At 43.8% G+C, this 22,245-nt stretch overlaps 1 protein-coding gene across 2 annotated transcripts in view; it reads left to right on the top strand.

Moving 5' to 3' along the window:
* Positions 1 to 288: 288 nt before the first annotated feature.
* MPPED1 (metallophosphoesterase domain containing 1) overlaps positions 289 to 22,245 on the top strand; it is a 102,823-nt gene continuing 80,866 nt past the window's right edge. Inside the window, exons 1-2 of one of the 2 annotated variants that reach the window (XM_048501849.1) lie at positions 289 to 481; positions 2,245 to 2,327. The gene's annotated coding sequence lies outside the window, so the exon portion shown is untranslated. The remainder of the gene's footprint in view (positions 482 to 2,244; positions 2,328 to 22,245) is intronic. The other variant, XM_048501848.1, reaches the window with a different exon arrangement.

Here is a 22,245-nt window from a genome sequence, read left to right as displayed (position 1 = left end):
CTTGTGACCTTTCCTTGGGGAATCCCAGTGGCCCCTTCCACTGACTGGGGTCCAAGAACCAGGAGGAGAGGGGGACCCTGAGACCTCCCTCTCCCCTCTCCCTTGCAGCTCAGGGATTGCAATGGGGGTGGCTTCAGTGCCCCCCTCCCCCAGGAGCGGAGGGCGAAGCCTGAGGAGGGGAAAGGGCTGCCAGAGGTGCTGGCTTGCTTGCTTGTGAAGGGGGGAAAAAAGCGGGAGGGAGAGCGCTGCGTTATCTATTATGCCCGCCTTTCGCAGCAAGCCCTGCGCTGAGAGTGAAGGGGGAGAAGGGGAGGAGGAAGGTTTCCTTTATTTAGAGCTGCCTCTTTTCTGTCAGGGGAAAAGAGCGGGGGATGAAGATTGGCGGCGGCGGCTCCTGTCCCTTGATGCGGGAAGCGGTGGCGAAAGGAGCAGCCGGGTTCAAGGCCGGCCGGGTGTGAGAAAAAAGGCAAGAGAGTCGGAGGTAAAAAAAAAAAAAGAAAGAAAGAAGAAGAACGGGCCGAGGGTTTAAATGCAGTTTTCTCTCCATGCATCTCTCTATGTGCGAGCGTGTGTGCATGCTGGGCTGCAGTAGCAAGAGGGAGAGGAATCCAGGCGCCACTTCCCTGCCTGTTTGCCTCCTGCAGGGTTTTTTAGAAAGCTTCTTTCGGCCCCCTCTCCCCCGCCCCCTTGCGGGTACCGGCCTTTTTGTTTGCAGGGATGTTTGGACGGTCAGAAACCTGGCTCGGCTGTCACCTTTTCCTTGGGTAGCTTCCTAGGGCGTGTGTGATTTCCCCCTCCCACCCCGCCTGCGGTTTTCCTCCTTGTTGCTTCTTTCTAGATTTTTCTTATTGCGAAAAGGAAACGGGGGTGGGGGCGGGGATGGGGTGGAGGGGGTCGATCTTTTGCCTACGGGCTTGCAAAGCGTGTCCTGTCCTCATGCAACCCCTTTGGAAGTTACTTTTGTTTGCAGAGTTCTAGTGGAGGCTCCTCAGGGCAAAAGAGGCATTGCATGCCCACTGCTGGAGTCAGAGCCCGCTGGATTCGCTTGCAAATGGGCTACTGGGTTTGATGCTTTTCCCCCCATTTCTCGGATCTCCCCCTGCATGAGTTCTTCGTTTTAATGTTAAGAGCGTGACTTTGTGTCACAGTGTAATGCCGGCCAAGGAGGCAACCAGATCATGTTCTAGGCTAGGGTGACCTTTGCTTTTTGGCCAAACCAAAGCCAGAATCTTTGCTGAGATGGGAAGATTTCACCATTCCTCCAAAGGCTCTTTTTCTTTTTGAAAAGACCTGCAGTGTTATTCATTCTAGCGGCACAATACGTGCCTCTTTTTTGCTTCCTTGTAATTTAATTAGGTTTGTTTAAATAGTTGATTGGGAACGAGTATCGGTCTGAATAAACCAGATTTACTCAATATCCTACGTGGAAGTGGAAGGAGCTGCAACAAAAATAGACTGTTAAAACAGCGACGACTTCTGCTGCAGTGTTTTGGAGCCCCATCCATGAATTCTTTGAAACCAATGGACCAAGTTGCAAATCCACTGGAGACTCCTCACTTTTTGGTGAGGCTGGACTGGATTCATAACTGACTGACCTGGATTGCAGACTTGGATGTGAAAAATGTGACTGTTCGCTTGTGGCCTTGATGAATTTGTGCAGGAGGTTTTTCAGGCCTCTGCGCTGCATTTTACTGCATTCACAGTAATAAAACAAAAATATGAAGTCAAGCCTGCAGGAAACAAAACTGGTATATAAGCAGAAGTGGGATCCAACCAGTTCTCACCACTTCTCTAGAAGTGGTTACTAATTTTTTTCTGAGTGCTGAGAAGGGGTTACTAAAGCAACTTCCCTGCCCAATAGGGATTGGAGGTGTGTGTGTGCGGCTCACCACTGTATATAACTGCAAGCCCTGTGGTCTGTATCTGGCATCGGCAGTTGTTTTATTGCTTTACTCCTTAGATACACTTTTGGTGCAGAACTATTTCAGGAGAGATTAATTATAGCAGTGAACCTGTGGCACAGGAGCATGTAATTCTTGCAGTTCTGGGAACAGTCCAGTTAGCGTCTTCTCCTCAAGAGCACAAAGAATTGTTTGAAAATGGGGTCTTCTTTTTTAAAAAATGCTTCTTTCAATAATATGAAAATTGAAGGAGGTGAACTAGCAGGAAATTGACAGATGTTTGGTACAAATTGTTTTACTGTATGATGCCAATAAAGGCTTTGTGTGTGTGTGTGTGTGACAGATGTTTGGAGACAGCTACCTGAGGAGGTCTACAGAAACCTGATAACCTGCAACACACAGAAGAATGTGGTGAACAACAAAGAAGTTTGTTGTAGTTTTTATTCTCGCCATATAATAGATAATGTTGCTGAGAACTGGCTTTGTTTCAATAAATCTCCCCCCTTCCGCCTATTTTATTTAGTATGGTGCTGTATGTGCTGTTAAATAGGGTAAGAAGATAGCATATGCAAAATTTTAATTTAGCTATTGACAGTTTTAAGCTGTTCTCCTTCAGTTGGTTTATTATGTTATTACACACAGTTCTGTTTGAAATTGCTACCTGCAGAGAATGGCTTTTTTATGTCTATATGTAATAGTACTGCATGTTTGTAGAGGTTACATACGCATACACTTTCTTCGCCTCCCAAGGTTTAACAAATGCATTCCTGCTGAAGAATTTGCCAGCAAGATATACTTTTTACAACATTGGCTCAAAAGAGTTGGTACTGATTCTGTTAGCAGCCTTTCATGACCAGGAATTCAATTTTCAGATATAAATTACAGAATTGACTTTTATCTTTGAACATTCAATAAAACAGTCATCAGCCTCCCTGTGAATAGGGTCAGTGATATCATTTTAAAATGCGTCAGGCTTTCTCCCTTGTTAAAAGTATAGTTTTTAACATCATGGGTTTGGAGCAAACAGTTGGGATTGCAATACATTTGTAGTCATTATGTTTGTTGTGGGCATTTGTTTGTTCCAGACACTATCCAGTTCAAAGGTTGCACATTATTGTTTGTTTAATGGTGCTTTAGTCATAATAACCCACTTAACTGTGTCTAGTAGAAGAGTTATCAACAGGTATTTAATGGGGTTGCTGTACAAAGGAGAAAGTTGGTGATGCAGAATACATTTAACAAGGACTCACCTTGTTTACACTGTAGGATGCTTGGACAGAGGCATGAATTTTACTTTATGTAATCTAATTAATAACATATGCAGAAATTGTTCCGTCTAATGAAAACACAGTATATAAAATCAGGGGTGCCAAAAGCAATTATTGCAGGTCACATTTTGACAGAAATGACTGTCAGATTAAATGAGATCCCCTTTCATTTAGACGAATCATAATGTACAGATAGTGTACATGGAAGGGGTTAACTTAATAGAGGTCTTTTCCATGCTATTGGTTTAAAATGTTTCCTACTGTTAAGTGCTACAGTTTTTTTCTTTGAATGCTGCATTTTTCTCCTCCATTTGGTCACAGAAACATTCCTACTTTACTTTGCCTCTGTTCTTTTCCTGAACATGTTTACTGTGATTTTTTTCCTGATCCATGAGCATGTGATCATATTGATTTCGTCTTTTTTTTCTCCACCCCACCAAACATGTGGCCCTTATCTACACCCGAATGTAGTTGCGCAACCTCCCCTTCAGCCATTTTCTCCTCCACCTCTTCTTCAGAAGGAATTCTTTTTTTATTTTATCACATTAGTGATGTAACATAAAGGCACAGACAGAAACCAGGCCAATGGAGGATAAATATGCTGGGATACCCCCATTTCTCTGGTCTAAGGTCTTCACCCTCCAATACAAACTGCTTGCTAGCCACGGAAAATAACTTTCTGCTTGGTTCCGAGTATGCCCTCCCCACTTCAAGTGGAAAACAAATAAACAAGTAAATAATCCCAAAAGAGAGGCAGGGGAAAGATGTGTGTCCCAGAGAAATGCTGCATCATTTCCCTTGCCCAGAATGATCAGGGAGTGCAGACTCTTGCTGCCAGCCTGTGGTGTTCAACTCCCTTGGTTTTGTTGTCCTTGGCAAAGCAGCTGGATGCTCCGAAGACCCTGATGTCCACCAGGGAAGGGTGATTTGATGAACCTGGCCAAGAAGAAGGAAAAGGATCAGAGAGCAAGTGGGAGTAGACAGCAGTTCTCTCCCCTTCTCCCCTTTGTCCAATTGTGCACCTTTTCTTTCTCCCCTTCTCTCACACCTTTCTTCCTTTCCTTTGATATTTCTTTTGACCCCTCCCCTTTTCTCTCTCCTCTTTTCTCTCTCTCATTTTGCCCCTTTTAATCTTTCTTATTCACTTTTTCTCCCATCCACCCTCCTAAAAACCCCTCTCTTTCCCCAGTAGTTTGTATCTCCAGGACTCCATTTCAGGGGATCAACAACTCACTTCTTTGCAGAGCAACCTGTCTTTCATTCTTGATTTGGTTCTCTACCTCCAGCCCTCAATGTTTTCCCTGCACAAACTGACCCCCCCCCCATCTCCCAAAAGAAAACTCAGCTGGGGGGCTGGGAAATAGTTTCATGGTGTATAAATTCACAACCCCAGGATGTTGGAGAGGGAGAGCAGGTGGTGATTTTATAAAATCAATTACAGAGTCAGTTGGCGTGTTTTGACCTTCCCACTAGTTTTCTCAGAGGCAGGCAAGGAAATGGTCTCAAGGATTGTTTCCCCCTTCCTATGTGCTTTACAGACCTGAAAGTAAAGCACTATCCACCCTACTTGTGCCTGTGCCCTTATGTTACATGACTAATACCATAGAGAAGTTTTAAAAATTCCTTTCAAAAATGGAGGCCAAGTGGGAGGAGAAAATGCCTGAAGGGAAGGGTTGTTCTTCTGTGTCACCACCACCATTAGAAATAATACATTTTCAGTTGTGGCATGTGGAGTAAATGTAACTGAAAATACAAGGGAGAAATGAATGGGGGAGGGGAACGGAGGTGTGTGGAATAATTTCACCAAAAACATTTCCAAGACACAAGGTTTGACCACTGGATAAATCTATGGTAAACTGTGCATGTGGAAAAGGCCACAGATAATTTTGGTTCCTATATCTTTTTTTATTGTTATAGTAAATAGGGGTGAGAAAAAAATTGAGTAAAAAGGATATAACTGATTATAAACCCCTAATTTATAGATGCTTATCAGTTAATTAAGACAGGTGGTGGAATGGCTGCACTGGCAAACTAGTGTGCTAACATAGCAGAAATTTAATAGTTTGAATGGCAACACTATAATTACAGTGCATGGCAGGGACTGACCAGCATGTTGCTTTTAAACATGCTATGAATCTGAAATGAAAATCTAGAGCTGGTTTATTTGCCTCCGTTATGGTCTGTCTTTTTCACTGAGCTGAAAGTACATCTTGTATCTGATGCTGAACCTGCCCCAGTGTGAACTGATAGATCTAGAGAATGGGGTCAGGTTCAGAAAAGGAATACTCATCTGAAGACCCCAAGATTTCAAAAAAGTGAAAAAAGTTTCCCAGGTGGCGGGAGTGTTAAATTCTTCCCAAAGAATCGTCATGGAGTAGACAGCAGGAGCTGTTGCCACATAAGCCATGCGGGAGGTGGGAAGTAAAGCCACTGCTGCATATGCTGCTCTAAGCTGTCACTGCATGTGCCAGGCAGGTAGAAGTAATGGTGCTGTGGTGGAAGGAGGGGAGGAGCAGGAGCTACTCCCCCTTCCCCACAGCATGAGCTAGGCAGCTGTTGGAGGTGGTAGGTTGGCAGGCTGTTAAGCTGACTGGCCTGCAAGAGAGTATCCCAGCAGTGGGGAGGCAAAAGAGCAAGAGGACACGAGTCTCACAAGTAGAAATGAGATCTAAAAAAGGAGGAGGGTCAATCCTTGGAAAGAGAAGAGCATTCCAGTAGGCTGGTAGTGGGCAGAGGAGGGAACCCAAGCTGCCACTGGGTGGCCAAAGGGGGAGCCAGAGGGAGCAGGAACTGCCAATACGTGAGCCAGACAGGATGAGGAGGTATAGGAGCAGCTGCTGCACCAGCCAACTGCCAAGAAGCAACGAGAGGCCCTGCCATTAGTGGGCAAGGAAGAACAGGAATTACTGCTTTGCCACCCTCACCTCTGTATATGCCAGGCATTTGGACACTGAAAACAAAGCCTATTTTATATCCATAGATGCCACCTGTTGCAGTGGATTAAAAGGTTAACTTTTCAGGGGTCCTCTTACTAATAGCAGCTGTATATTTCTCAGTTTGTGTCATGTTAATAGTATATTCTTTGATGTTTACATGTTGATAGTGCCTTCTTTGATGTTTGTTGCCCATCATTATGATTATTGTATTGTTATGGCAGCTGTTGTTCACCACCCTGAGCCCTTCTGGGGAGGGTGGTATACAAATCCCATAAACCAAAACAAACGTTTGCAAATTATGTACTCTAGGATAACTTGATATATAAAGCCTTCCCATAAGGCCCCTCCAATATATTTCTGAATAGAAGGGTCTAATGCTGTAGCCGTATTGTACTCGTTAACAGAACCAGTTGAACCACGTATATCAAGTACCTTATGTACTGACTAGCATGGGCATAGGAATATCTCATTCAGTTGTCTTCTCTCTGGCAGCCTCCATAATAGAGGAAGCAATCCTGATTTGGTCAGAATATGTGAATATAGCGATGAGCTGGAAGACAGGATTGTTCACTACCCGTGAGATGAATAGACCAGCGATGTTCAAGCGCTTGGCAGAAGATATGTGAAAGATACAGGGGAGAAGCATTTCTATGCAGCCACATATCTGTCACACTGGGAATGTGACAAAGAGGAAGGGTTGTGTTGGCATGCTTGACAGCAATGCTGACAGAGGATAGGCTAATGGTTTTAGGATAAAGGGAAACAGATTTAGAGTAAATGTTGAAAATAACTTTTTAACTGAAGGAATGGTTCAGTAATTTTATTTATTTTATTGTTTTATTGTTTATTGCATACGTTGTGTATAGGTGGTATACATAACACCTTGAAAGGATGGGGTAGGTACGTATCAGTGATGTTTCAGGTGTGTTTTCCAGAATGGCGGGTTCTTGGATTAAAGAAAGTTTTGATCCTCTGATTTTGTTTCTTTGTTTCTGTTTTGGGCATCAAATGGTAGAGTCAGTGAAACTAACTCAGTATAAGGAGATGATACGGTTGCATAGGATCAGGAATTGTGAAACTAGCAAGAAAGATAAGATTTCTTTCTTTGCAGGTACTAGGGTGAGGTCCTAGTACCTGCAAACATATAGAGCACAGCTCTGGGATTTGTTGTTTTTGTGTGAGGATGTTGGGTTGGAACCCATGAGTGGCAGTGTTGGAGCAACACAAAAGATTTACAAAGGGGGTGAGAAAAACATACTAAAAGAGACACATTTTGAAATTAGGGACTAGTTTACACAGTGTTTGGATCCTTGTTTTGGCTGAAAACAAGAGTTCTTCTATTGTGTGAGCAACTGACTTTATTGGAAATTCACTCATAGGTAATTTTTGGCTTAATATTTTAAATGTTAAAAGTCACCCGATGAACAATAAAGCTACTGTATTCTAGAATTTGTCTACGGTCAATCATAACAGAATTCATTAAACTAGAGAGTGTACATAAAAGATAAATGTCATAATTCCTGTCCAAGAGGCTTTAAAATAGTTTTTGGAAGGAAAATCAAAGCTTTAAATGGGAACCCTCATCTGTTGTAGTTACAATGCATGAGGAATTCACTTTCTAACAGAAGGTTCGTGCTTTTAGTTTTTGCAACATTAATTATGGAAGGAATGTGGGTCGACACTCAAACTTAGATGACATAAGCATAAGCATAAGCATTTTATTGTCATTGTGCACGCACAACGAAATTTACAGCAGCATTCCTCGATGCACACAATTGTCAGAGGATAGATTATAAATAGATACCTGTTTTTGGTCTTCCTCACTGTATCAAGCTGGTGTTCTATGAATTCAAAATCAAAAGTCTTGTCTGTCTCTTTAAGTGTTACTGAACTTGAATACTGCAGACCAATACATTAACTATGAATTCAAGGATTTCCATTTTAAAAATTAAGGGGCTTATTCAGCACTTTCCCCACATACCCTGTGCTATTCAGAATTTGCTTGAGATTGCTTGCCTTCTGTTAAATTTCCTTTTCTTTTTTTTTAGAGCTCAGGGGTTTCCATGGGGCTGAGTGTTCTCCCATCTAGTCACTAATCAGGTCAATTATCTATTAACTTTACTAATCACAGATAATTATATAGGTTTGTCACCCCCCCCCCAGCTAAAAATTTTGTGGACCGCCTTGAGGTCTCCATATAGGGAGAAGTATAAATTCTAACAAACAAACAAACAAACAAATAAATAAATATGTTCTTCAAGAAGGAACTAATTATGCTGCAAGAAACTAGATCACATCAGGTATAACTACAGATAATTGGGGAAAACCTCATTACAGGGCTGAAACAATTATCATGCCTCAAAATTATTCACTTTTCTCAGTGTTACTTATGAAAAAAATTATTCAGTATTTTTACTTGTATATACTGAATAGTCACTGCATACCATGAAATGCAGGATATTCCTAGTGAAGAGAGGAAACTAACAGCCCCAATGCAAAGGGCTGGGCACCATGGCCACGCTACCCACCATTCCCAGGAGGGCTTTTTGATGGTGTGGGGAGGCAAAAAACACAAAAAAGCCTCCCCACTGGGCTACCCACTGGCTTAATGGACTTACATCACCAAAAAGGGGGCGTAATTCCAAAGCTCCGGGCACCACTGTTGTTGAGGCAATGGCCAGGTGGAAGTTGTCTAGCATTGGCTCCTCCCCTGGCTACACCTATGGACCACCCCCACTACGTCAGGAGAGCTGTGGCAGCCACCTGCCGGTAAATCTGCTCCTCCACCAGGGCAAGTGCCCACTGGTGCAACTCCACCAGGGCAAACCCAGTGGTGCAACTCCAGCAATGAATTTGTCCCCATTTTGGTGCAACTCCACCACGGCAAACCCACTGGTGCAACTCTAGCAATGAATTTGTCCCCATTTTGGATGGAGCTGAAAGAGACATATAATATTATTTTGAAATTAAAGGAGTACCTTTCATTTGATTTGGGAATAGGGTTGGAACTTTCAACCCTTTAAAAACCTTAAAGCATGGTAAAGCGATGAAGCAGAAATCACAGCTCTTAAGCAAAGTTATGATTCAAACTGGAACTTGATAAAAGATTTCCAGTTGGAATCATAACTTTGCTTAAGAGCTGTGATTTCTGTTTTATCATGTTACCATGCTTTCAGGTTTTTAAAGGAACATTTTTATTGCTGGTTGTTCATAACGTTCACCTCTTTTCTTGTTTTCATGTTCTTTGATGGCTTTTGTTGTGATTTTCTGGCAGAATCCATGTTGTTGGATGTGGCATGAATTCTGTTAATACTACCTCTACACTAAAAAGCTACCCCTCTGGCATTTGTGCCTGCAAACCATCAGGATTTTTTTTTTGTTATTGGTATGCTGCTGTGTTTGTTTCAATTTCAGGTACATTAGCTAGGGGCATGGTTTTAAGAGCAACAAAAGTTTCTTTATGTTCATAATTCTTTTTTATGAATAACTTCATAATATAAAATTATTGGAACAATATTTTTTGTGTGAGCGTGAGTAATGTCAGGTAATTGTAAAGTAATAGCAAGCAGAAAGGTCTGATTTTCAAAATCAGCTTCAGTATTAGGTCTATCAAGTGAATTGCATTTGGCTGTACCGGAGAAGGACTATTTTTGCTATATTATACATTTGTTCAAAATAACACAAGAATCATTTTGGTAGAGAACACTGCCAGTGCTAACTTCTCTGTAAATGAACAGGTTCTTTATTTTCTCATTACGTGTTAATGGAATTAGCCTATGATCTATAATGATTTCTCAATTATCTGCATATCTGCCTAAAATAATTTATTTATTGACTTAATTAGATTTGGAATCCCCCTCTTTTTACCTACTTATGTGCTGTTGAGTTGCAACTGACTTATGGCAATGCCAGCAAGAGGCTTTAAAGGCATGTAAGAAGCAGAGGTGGTTTGTCACTGCTTTCATCTTCAGAGTCTTTCTTGCTGGTCTTCCATCCAAGTATTGACCTGCTTAGGTGACGAGATCTGATGAGATCAGGCTATACCAGGGGTAGGGAACCTGCGGCTCTCCAGATGTTCAGGAACTACAATTCCCATCAGCCTCTGTCAGCATGGCCAATTGGCCAGCAGTTGGCCATGCTGGTAGGGGCTGATGGGAATTGTAGTTCCTGAACATCTGGAGAGCCGCAGGTTCCCTACCCCTGGGCTATACAATGCTGCCTTTCCTCCCCAGCTACAAAAGAAGACAGATTCCCACCCTAAAAGCTCTGTGGGAATCTTAGAAAGGGATTTCACTGTGGGTGGGTAAGAAAATGTTATGTTCAGGCACATCTGTTCATGTATGTTTGAGTTAAAATGGATATTTCTGAGAGCTGAAGATGGAAAGCTAAACCAAGTCAGGAAAACGAGTGAGAGGTAAAGTGAAAAAACAGAACTACATAAGTGCACCATTAGAGTTCAGGAATGGGAGCTGAGATAAAGATAGTGAAGGTACAGCTACTATGATGAAATTATTTCCCAAGGCTAGCAGAAAAGTAGGGACTTTAAACATGGGGAGTTCACTAACAATGATTTCAGTTTGTGGCAGTGCCTGTTTTGAATGGGTTGTTCCTTCCCTTGGAGTTAGGTAACAAGCACTAATTTCTAACTTCATGGATGCATTCTGGGAAGTACCTTCCTACTCCAACTTGTTTCCTCTCAGGCAGGGGTCTGCAACCTGCGGCTCTCCAGATGTTCATGGACTACAATTCCCATCAGCCCCTGCCAATTGGCCATGCTGGCAGGGTTGATGGGATTTATGAACTCCATGGGCTATCCTGAGAGCCACAGGTTGGAGATTCTATTCCTCTGAAATCCCAGGCTTGGGCTCTGGTCAAGGCAAATGGACTGCTCTTCAGCTAGGGACCTCCAGTAGATTTTGAGAGGTAGAGGACAGGCTCCCATACTGTCCAGGGCTTTAAAGGTTAAAAGCAGCCCCTTGAACCTAATCTGGAAGTCAATCAGTAGCCAGTGCAGGTTGAATAGAAGCTCTCCAAGGGGACCTAGTTATGGCCTGTGCAGCTGCATTCTGTATTAATTGAACCTTCTAGAGCAATCTCAATAGCAACCCTGCATAGCATGAGTTACACTAATAAAGTTGGGGTAGTTGTTGCATGAGTCACTGCGGTAAGTTGGAATGAGACAGTTATGGAACTAGTTGTTGGGCATTGCGAAGGTGGTAAAATGCTGTCTTAGCAACAGTCAAGACCAGCTTTTCCATTGTTACTGAAGCTTTCTAGAGCAACACCCAAATTCCTGATAAAAACAAAAGATGTAATTGCATTCCATCAAGGACTGGGAGTTATAGTCCTTTCCCCAAATTCAGTCCAACTCAGCCACATGATGGATTAGATGGATTAACTTCCATCCAGCTCAAACTCAATCATCTCACCACAACCTCCAAACACCCAGTCAAGTCCTTTGCTGCTGATCCCTGTTGTTCATCTACCAACAGGTAGAGCTGGTGTCATCTGCATATTGTTGACAACCCACCCAGTGTTGGGATTCAGCCTGTTCGCACCACATCGGCAGAACTGGTTGTTAAAATGGTGCTTGTAAACAACCAGTTAAATTATTTTAATCCCACCACCGGAACCAGTTGTTAAATTATTTTAATCCCACCACTGAACCCACCCCCAAACTTTCTTTCCCACAAGGCATTTCCCAAGTTTCAGAATGACTTAAGACGAAGCAATCAACCACAATAGAAGACTATTGTAAAGGGTGAGGAATAAATAGAAATCATCATCATCATCATCATCATCATCATCATCATCATCATCATCATCATCATCATCATGTCGAATTGACAAAATTAACATCTGTCAAATTCAGAAGGCATCCTTCTGGGATCCGCACGAATACTATGCTGATACATTACAACTTCCTAGGCTTCTGGGTGAGATTTGAATTGTAATGAAGGCCAACAACCAGCTAAAGATCTGGCAGCTGTGAAATCTACAACAACAACAACAACAACTACAACTGAAGTGAAGAACAGACATTTGCTGCAAACCCAGAAAACCAAACAATACAGAAAAACTGTGATTAAAATGAGGACTGAAAGCTGGCACAACAAAGCACTGCATGGCCAATTTCTGGAGAAAATCAAAGACAAGGTGGATAACGAAAAGACCTGGCTGTGGTTAACAACTGGAACTCTGAAAAAGGAAACTGAATCCCTGATTTAAGCCGCCCAAGAGCAAGCCATTAGAACAAATTCGATCAAGACCAAAATCGAAAAATCCTCAGATAATGCAAAATGCAGATTGTGCAAAGAAGCTGATAAAACTGTAGATCATGTCCTCAGCTGCTGCAAAAAGATTGCCCGACTGAGTACAAACAGAGACACAACTCAGTGGCCAAGATGATCCACTGGAATTTATGCAAGAATTACAACATAAGAACTGCTAAGAACTGGTGGGAACATTGTCCAGAGAAAATAATGGAAAATGAGAAGGTCAAGATTCTGTGGGACTTGCGAATCCAAATGGACAAAGTGTTGAAACACATCAGACATCACTGTGATCGAGGACAAGAAAGTGAGCATCATCAACATAGCAGTCCCCGGTGACAGCAGGGTCATTGAAAAAGATCACGAGAAGGTCACTAGAAACCGTGATTTGAAAATCGAGCTTCAGCGTCTATGGCACAAACCAGCTGAGGTCGTCCCATGGTAATCGGCATGCTGGGCGCCATCCCAAAAACACTAGGGCAGCACAAAATTAACATCTGTCAAATTCAGAAGACAGCCCTGCTGGGATCCGCACGAATACTACGCCGATACATTACAACTTCCTAGGCCTCTGGGTGAGGCTCGAATTGTAATGAAGGCCAACAACCAGCTAAAGATCTGGCAGCTGTGAAATCTACAACAACAACAACAATAATAAGTTTTTCTAGATGTGTGTGTGGTGAGAAAGGGGCGTGTGGTGGTGAGAAAGGTGAGTTCAGTTGGGCTGGCTAGATGCACCAGCAGACTGTTGGGTGATGGAAATAGTAACTAAAAGATACACAATAGAATTAATCTAACTTCATTAAAACAGGTTCCTTGTATCCCCTACACAACACAACACACAGTTGGACAGTTTTCATTTGTTTGCCATCTAGGCAATCGAACCAATACTATTGCAGGAAAGATTATCCACCATGTTCTCCAAGTTCTTTACAGTTCTCAAGAAGAATAGGATCTAGAGAGCAATACTGGACCTTAAAAGGTCAACTATTGGATAGAGAGTTCTCTACCCTAATCACTGCAGCCAAAAAAACGTGTTCCCCCCTCTACTTTTCTCTCCCATTTGAACAGGGCCATTTGGCACACTACCTGTATTGCTTAATAAACCCTGCTCAAAGGAGAGCCATAATGCTCGCCAGGTTTAATGTTATGCCTTCTGCCTTGTTACATGGCAGATTTAACAAGCACGAAAAGGCTAAAAGATTGTGCCCGTGTAATGATGGCTCAGTTGAATCTCTGGCCCACCAATTACTACGCTGTTTCAGATTCAAGGAAATCAGATCCAAGTATGTGAATCTTACTCCTTTACATTTACCCGATCTCCCCGATTTATTTAGATTACACTACTTATTGGACAATCCTGATCCGTCTCTTTGTATGATAGTGGCAGACTTTGTCCTGGAAATTATTAAATGCCAGTAGTTTTCCTTCCACTTAACATTTATTTCCTGTATTGCATATGTTTTTTAATCAGTTTTTTACTATTGTTGTACTGTTGTCTATGCCAACAAAGGCTTCCTGCTGCAGCTATTCAATAAAATGAAATCTTTATATTAAAAAAAAATACTGGACCTGAAGTATGTCTTTATTTTTGTGATGGAAATTCAGGATGGAACCTGTAAAATGTGTGGTGAAGGCTCTTAAACCTGGTGATTTTGTAGCACTTGGCTAAAGCCTACTGGCAGGTATCAATCTGTCCTGTATATCAGAAATTTCTCAAGGACTCTTAACTGGAGAGATGCATCCAGTTCCTGTCTGGTACATTTCTATTCTACTTTTCCTCCAAGGAGCTCAGAATGGCATGTACACTCTTGCTGGTATGAAAACATTTCAAACACATTTACCACTAGAAAGGTGTCAGATTTGTAGCTTTCGAATGATGGCTTGTAAGAGGACTTTGAGGATCTTATCTAAGTGGGAACAGAATGGAGCAATCCTCCAAAACCATAGAGTGCAGCTTAAAATGTCCCCTAATACTCAGCCACACTGCTGTTGTCTCTATGCATGATCTGAACTCTATACTCCTGTTGATACAGCCCAAAATCATATTTGTCTTGTAGCTACTGCAGCACACTGCTGACATATGTTCAGTGTATTGTCTACTAAGACTACTAGATATTTTTCACACTTGCTGCTGCCAAGACGAGTCTCCCACATCATATAATTGCGCTTTTGATTTTGCCTACCTAAACTCAGGACTTTACATTTACCTTTGTTGAAATTCATTTTATTAGTTTTAGCCCAGTTTTTCAGCCTATCAGGATCATTCTGTATACCGACTCTGTCTTCTACCATATTTGCTACCCCTCCCAATTTAGTATCGTTTGCAAATTAATACATATTCCCTTTATTCCTTCATCAAAATAATTTATAAAGGTGTTGAACAATGCAGGGCACAGGCCATATCCCTGAGGCATTGTCGCTCTTCTCCAAGAGAAAAAGGAATCATTAACTATCACTCTTTGGATGCAATCTGTCAACAGTCACAAACGCACCTAAAAGGGTCTAAACTACATGTTACCATCTTGTCAACAAGAATATCACATGGAAACTTGTTAAAAGTCTTGCTGAAATCAAGATAGCTATGTCCACAGCATTCCCTTGATCCAACAAAGTAGTAACTCTCTCGAAGAAAGAGATAAGGTTAGGCCCCTTCCGCACATGCAGAATAATGCACTTTTTATCCACTTTCAATGCACTTTGCAGCCGAATTTTACTGTGCGGAATAGCAAACAATTGTGAAAGTGGATTGAAAGTGCATTATTCTGCATGTGCGGAAGGGGCCTTTGTCTGACATGACTTGTTCTTGAGAAACCTGTACTAGCTTTTAGTAATCATAGCCATCTTTTCTGAATGCTCAAGGACTGGCTGATGATTTGTTCTAAAACTTTTCTAGGTATAGACGCCAAGCTGATGGGTCAGTATCCTCCTTTTTCTCGTTGAAGATGGGAACAACATTTGCCACTTCTAATCTTCTGGCACGTCCCCTGTTCTCCAACAATACTCAAAAAATAACGGACAGAGGCTCGGAAATTATATTAATAAAGACATCATGAAAAGGGGAGGAAAACGAGTCAAGAGAGAAATGTAGCCAGACGCTGTGAGAGCTGAAAGGGCACCCGCAGGGACAGCAGAAGTTGGAGCAAAGAACTTATTGAATTCCTGCTGTAAGACTCCTGCTTAATGCAAAGATTAATGCAGATTGTGTTAGGAGGCTTGCAACCGGTGCACTCCTTAATAGGCATGCACCAAAGCGCTAGTTAAAGAGTCAGCCTGGAAACCCATTTATTATTTCTCGTCACTTCTTTGCGGAGGCTTCCCTATTTTTTACCTCATTAAAACTCTTGTTGCAGTTCAGCACGTGACACTATAGTTGTAGCCCACTAGAGATGATGACAGAAGGTCCATTCAGCATTTGCCTCAGATCTCATTCGCAGAGGCATGCTATTAATTGGAGGTATTTTAATTGGTGGTGTTATGTTAAGCTGATCTGGTACCCCGTACCTGAACCCAGCTGCAGCAGCCCCTGGCTGGGTGAGGGGCTGCTGCCCATGTCTAACTGGGAAACAGGGCAGGGGCTGACTGTCCCTTTCAGCTGAAAGGTGTGACCACCTCCCAGGTTAGCAGCCCAGACCTCAATGCTTTACTGGGCTTTATTGGGCTGAGTGAAGAGGAAGCAGGGCAGAAGAGACGTTGTGCAAGGTGTTTGTCATTTCATAGCGTAACCTTGATGAAAATGAAGAAGAGTTTGGATTTATACCTCTTTTTCTCTCCTGTAAGGAGACTCAAAATGGACTTACAAGCTCCCTTCCCTTCTTCTCCCCGCAACAGATACCTTGTGAGTGCGGTGGTGCTGAGAGAGTTCTGAATGGACTAGCCCAGGGTCACCCAGCAGGAATGTAGGAATGCGGAAACACATCTGGTTCACCAGATAAGCCTCTGCCATTCATGTGGAGGAGTGGGGAATCAAACGTGATTCTCCAGTTTAGAGTCCACCTACTCTTAACCACTACATCGGATTGACAAGGGTAACAAGGACTGTGGCGCTTTGCCTTTTCAGTAAGCATGATCTCTCCATCCGCTGCTGCCCAATGAGATAGCTTTAAGGGGGAAGCAATGCACTCATACCCTGTCCAAACTTTCCTCCCCTTTTCAATCTTTCCTCTGGTCACCCTGAGGGCAGGGTGGAAGTGAGGGGTGGGGTAGAGACTAGTAAGATATTTAGTTTCACCCATGGGAGTGGGAGATCAGGTAGAATGGTGTCAGAGTGTGGTGGAGGGAAGCCTGGATGGATCTTCTGCCTTCTCTGGTATTTGAAAAAGGGCATTTAAGCTTGATTCCACCTTCTTCTGTTGATGTTCAGTGCCAGCAGTGGCCAGCTGGGGGGTTGAAGCTGATCCTTATTGTCCCTCCTCCCTCCCTTTTGCAGGAGCTGAGGTGCAGGTACAGACAGGGCTCTACTCTATTCCCCTCTACTCCATACATTTTAGGTTTTACCTGTCCTGTATGTTTAAAGAATATGCTCTTTAAATCACTAAATGTAGTATTGTCAGCTGTATCATGTTGTTTATAATTTCTCCAGGCTTGCTTTCTGTTTGAGAGCCAGCATGGTGTAGTGGTTAAGAGCAGGTGGACTCTAATCTGGAGAACCAGGTCCTCCAGATGAGCAGCAAACTCTTATCTTATCCTCACTCCTACATTCCTGCTGGGTGACCTTGGGTTAGTCAAAGTTTGTTCAGAACTCTTTCAGCCCCACCTACCTTACAGGGTGTCTGTTGTAGAGAGAGGAAGGTAAAGGAGTTTGTCAGCCACCTTGAGTCTATTTATTTATTTATTTATTTATTTATAATCAAATTTATATACCGCCCCTCCCCCGAAGGGCTCTGGGCGGTAAACAACACAATCATAACAACAATAACATTAAAATCCCAGTTAAAACAGCGAATTAAATAAAATTACAGCGGCATCCAACAAAACTTCATAAAACGTAATACACCCACCCTGGAAACAGACCCAAAAAGCTGAGGGCCCCATAAAATTAAGGGCCCAGAGCATAAAAAGGAGGGGAGGAGGGGGAGGGCGCACTTCAGCGGTCAGCCCCTCCAAACGCCCGGTGGAACAATTCGGTCTTACAGGCCCTGCGGAACTCTCCAAGATCCCGCAGGGCCCGGATAGCTGGTGGTAAAGTGTTCCACCAGGCAGGGGCCAGGGCTGTAAAGGCCCTGGCCCGGGTAGAGGCCAACCGCATCATCAAGGGGCTAGGGACAACCAGCAAGTAGGCCTCTGTCGAACGCAGAGGCCGCAGAGGGACATATGGGGTAAGACGGTCCCGAAGGTACGAAGGTCCCAGACCGCGTAAGGCCTTAAAGGTGAGTACCCACACCTTATGAATGATTCGGAACTCAACCGGAAGCCAATGCAAGCGACGCAATACAGGTTGAATATGTTCTCTAAAGGCACCACCTGTGAGCACATGCGCCACTGCATGTTGTACCAGTTTCAACTTCCGGATCAGACGTAAGGGAAGGCCCGCGTAGAGCGAGTTACAATAGTCTAACCTAGAGGTGACTGTTGCATGGATCACAGTGGCGAGGTCTGCCTGGGAGAGGAAGGGGGCCAACCGCCGGCCTGTCGAAGATGAAAAAATGCAACCCGGGTTATATGGGCCACCTGGGTCTCCATTGAAAGAGACGAATCCAGGTGGACCCCCAGGCTGCGGACGGAGGAGGCTGGTGCCAATGTAGCCCCTTCCCACTCCCGCAGCTGGAAATCCCCCGCCTCCCCTCGGCGGCCCAGCCAAAGGATCTCCGTCTTCGATGGATTCAGTTTTAACCTGCTCTGTTGTAACCATCCAGCAACCGCCTCCAAACAATGCTGTAGAGCTGCAGGGGCAGCAAATGTCCCCCCCTCCATCAACAGAATGAGCTGAGTGTCATCAGCATACTGGTGACAGATCAGCCCAAAGCTCCGCACCAACTGAGCAAGTGGTCGCATATAGATGTTAAACAATAGCGGGGAGAGCAATGCCCCCTGAGGCACACCACACTGAAGTGGGCACCTCTGGGAGGCTTGGTCCCCACACCACACTTGCTGACTCCGCCCCCGGAGGAACGAGACAATCCACTGAAGGACAGTGCCCCGCACCCCGGAAGCGGCCAGGCGGTGGGCCAAAAGGTCGTGGTCGACCATATCAAACGCTGCGGTAAGGTCTAATAATACCAGCAGCGCCGATCCGCCTTGGTCAAGTTGTATGCGGAGCGTGTCCGTGATGGCGACGAGAACAGTCTCCGTCCCATGCCCAGCACGGAAGCCGGACTGGAAGGGATCAAAAGCCTGTGCGTCCTCCAGGAAGCCCTGAAGCTGCTCCAACACCACTCTTTCAATTACCTTCCCCAGAAACGAAAGATTCGAGACGGGGCGGTAATTGGCCAGATCTCCTGGATCTAACGATGGTCTTTTTAAGAGTGGGCGGACCACTGCCTCCTTCAACCCACCCGGAAAGACTCCTTGCTCAAGGGAGCCATTGATGATCTTCAACAGGTGGGGTCGTAGCTCCCCCTGGCAAGCTTTAATAAGCCAGGAGGGGCACGGATCCAGAGGACAAGTAGTAGGTCTAATAGCAGCCAGAACCCTGTCGACACTGGCTTCAGAGAGCAGGGAAAACTGGGCCAAACAAGGGCCGGAAGATGGCAAGGGAGCCTCTAGTTCACTAATTGTATTCAACACAGAAGGAAGGTCCTGGCGGAGCGACGCGACTTTGTCTGCAAAGAAGCTCATAAATGCCTCACAGCTAATAGCCAATTGAGAATTTGTAGAACCTGCAGGTAATGAGGTCAAAGTCCGAATTAAACGAAACAGTTGTGCCGGGCGGGAGCTAGCAGATGCGAGAGAAGAGGAGAGGAAGGCTCTCTTCGCCTCTTTCGTCGCCATCTCATAGGCCTTCATAAACGTCCTATAGGATGTTCGCGTAGCTTCGTCACGAAATTTCCTCCACACTCGCTCTAGTCGTCTGAGTTCCCGTTTCATATGGCGTAGCTCCTCGGTATACCACGGAGCCAGCCGTGAACGGGGACGCAGAGGACGCCGGGGGGCAACAACCTCAATGGCATCGGAAAGCCGGGCATTCCAATCTTCCACCTGCTCATCGAGTGTGCCGGCAGGTTCAGGATCCCGCAGAGCATTCAGGAAACCAAGTGGATCCATAAGTCTCCGCGGGCGGACATAAATCAGTCCGTCGCCTAGACGGGGGAGGCATGGCAAGTCCATCCGAACCTTCAGGGCATAATGGTCGGACCATGGCACTCTATCAATAGAGGATACGACCATATTGATTCCCGACCCGAAGACCAAATCCAACGTGTGACCCGCCTCATGAGTGGGGCCAGAATTTACCAAGGAGAGGCCCAGCGTCGCCATGGATGACACCAGGTCCGCAGCTACTGCACATGAGGTGGCGTCGACATGGACATTGAAATCCCCCAAGACAATAAGTCTGGGAAACCTCAATGCCCAGTCAGACACCACCTCCAGCAGCCGCAGCAGACCGTCCCCCGGTGCGCTAGGCGACCGGTACACCAGGAGGACAGCCAACCTCTCCGTCGCCAACCACTCTAGGCCGACACACTCCATACCGGTGATCTCCGGGACCGGGATGGCCCTAAAGGGGATGGAATCTCGGATGAACATTGCCACACCGCCCCCCCCGGCCCCGTGTTCGTGACTGGTGGAGGCACGCGAAACCTGGTGGGGAAACTTCGCATAAAGCAATTATTATTTACAGGAGAGAAAGGTGGAGGATAAATCCAAACTCTCCCTCTTCTTTTGGTTGGCTTGACTGGCCTTTGTTATAGCCTCTGAAGGTTTGTTTCCCTCATGTGCATCATTGCTAGTATGATGGTCGTTTAAACTTTCTTAATCAACAAAAGGATCCCCTCCCCATGTCTTCCAGCTTGCTGATGGTGGAAAGTGCCATTTAGTCAGATTCCGCATTGGCCAAAAACAATAATGTGAAAACAGTGTAAACCCTTTTACCATTACCATTGTAAACCATTTTACACCGTTTTCACACCGCTGTTTTTGGCCCATGCGGAATCCGCCTAAGTCACAGCTGTCATGGTGACTTCGTAGGTTTTCAAGGTAAGAGGCCATTCAGAGGTGGTTTGCCATTGCCTGCCTTCATGTCACAACCCTGGTATTTCTTGGAGATCTCCCATGCATAGACTTACTAGGGTTGAGGCTGACAGCGTGTGACTGGCCCAAGGTTACCTACCAAGTTTTTATGGCAGAGTGGAGCTTTGAACCTGGTTTTCCAAGAATCTAGTCAGACATCTTAAGTATTATATCACACATTCCCATTTGTTAGTAAGCAGTGTCAGGAGTAGTCAACTCCAGATGAACAAAATCTATCTGACAGTTGAACTGCTGAGACAGCATTTCTCATCCCATCATGGTGTGCACCTGAACTGATAAGAAACTATGAGCTGATTGGTTGTAAATATGTATATAGATAGACAAAGTGCAATTGGAACTATGTGCTAGGGACACTTGTCTTCTGCATAGCATTTTGTCAGTCTGAACAGTGAAACAAAAGCCCTTCTTTGGAAGAGAATCTCGGCATTCGTGTGCCTTACTTCAGGTTGCTGATCTAAAAGCTGACTGCTTTACTTCAGTGTAGACCTCCGCTGTGGGATTGTTTGCCTTAGCAAGCGGGTGAGATACCAAGCAAGAAACTTGGTCACTTACTCTGAGGAGCAGGATACAGAGCTTGTGTTGCTTGACCTTCAATTTGCTTAATTCAAAATATGATCTCTATTTAGAAATTATTTGCAAACATGACGATGGTATGACACAAAGTAAATTTCCTTGTAGCTTTTCAATACAGATATTTTATCTCATGTGGTAACCTGTTACATTTTCAATTCATTAAATCCTTGAAAATTCCTTCTTTTTCTATTTTTATTGCACTGTTGCTTCATCACACAACTATTGCAATTATTATGAAATACATCCTTTGTCCATCTTTGTATTTCATGACTTGGGAAATAAATATTTACTGAAGGGCCTTTAGTTTAACACCTTGTTCACCTTTGCCTTCTTCCCTTTTAGCAGTGGAATTTGGGAAGATTTCTCATCTCCATGTGGGGTGGAGAAATGGAAACTATAGAACATGTCCTTTTCGGGGTGCAGTTTTTATGGCGATGCTTGAACCAAGATTTTGGAACTCTTATTGAACAAGAGTTTGAGTCAACTAGGATTAATATTCTCTTTCCTGATGAATTTCCACAAACCACAAATCTGATGGCCAAGTTTTTTGAAATAGCGTACAAATTGTGCAGCATCAAGCAGAATTGATTCAAGGTAGTAAGATTGCTGAGAAAATTCTTTGTAAATTTTGTGATTTTAAGATTTTAATCAGTTTTTTCATTCATTTTTATTAATTTTATAATGACAGGTATGATTATTTGTATTTTATCCTATTTAGGCCAATTGTCACTATTATTTGTTATGACTGGTCACTGACCATAAATAAAGTGTCCATTTATCATATAATACTAAAGATTGTCTGAATGTGCATTGATGGCCTTTTGATTTATGATTTGGGAATGTGCTAGAATAATATACAACAAGCTTGTGAACAGTGGCATTTGTGAGTGTGTAATTAAATGCTGTAAACAACCATATCCTTAATTTTTTTTTAGAGTCGCACTTGAACAATGATTTAATTTGACATTTAGAATGTCACCCACATGCTAGTAAAATGAAAGGAAACTGTCATTATCTTACTTCTTCATTCTCAGCTAACTATGTCCACTTCATTAAACAACGAGAGACAATCTTCTTATTTAGTTGGATAGCAGTCTTGAAGAAT

The sequence above is a fragment of the Sphaerodactylus townsendi genome, linkage group LG06 (genome assembly GCF_021028975.2).
Source record: "Sphaerodactylus townsendi isolate TG3544 linkage group LG06, MPM_Stown_v2.3, whole genome shotgun sequence".
NCBI lineage: Eukaryota > Metazoa > Chordata > Lepidosauria > Squamata > Sphaerodactylidae > Sphaerodactylus > Sphaerodactylus townsendi.
This window is presented reverse-complemented; position numbering and strand designations above follow the sequence as displayed.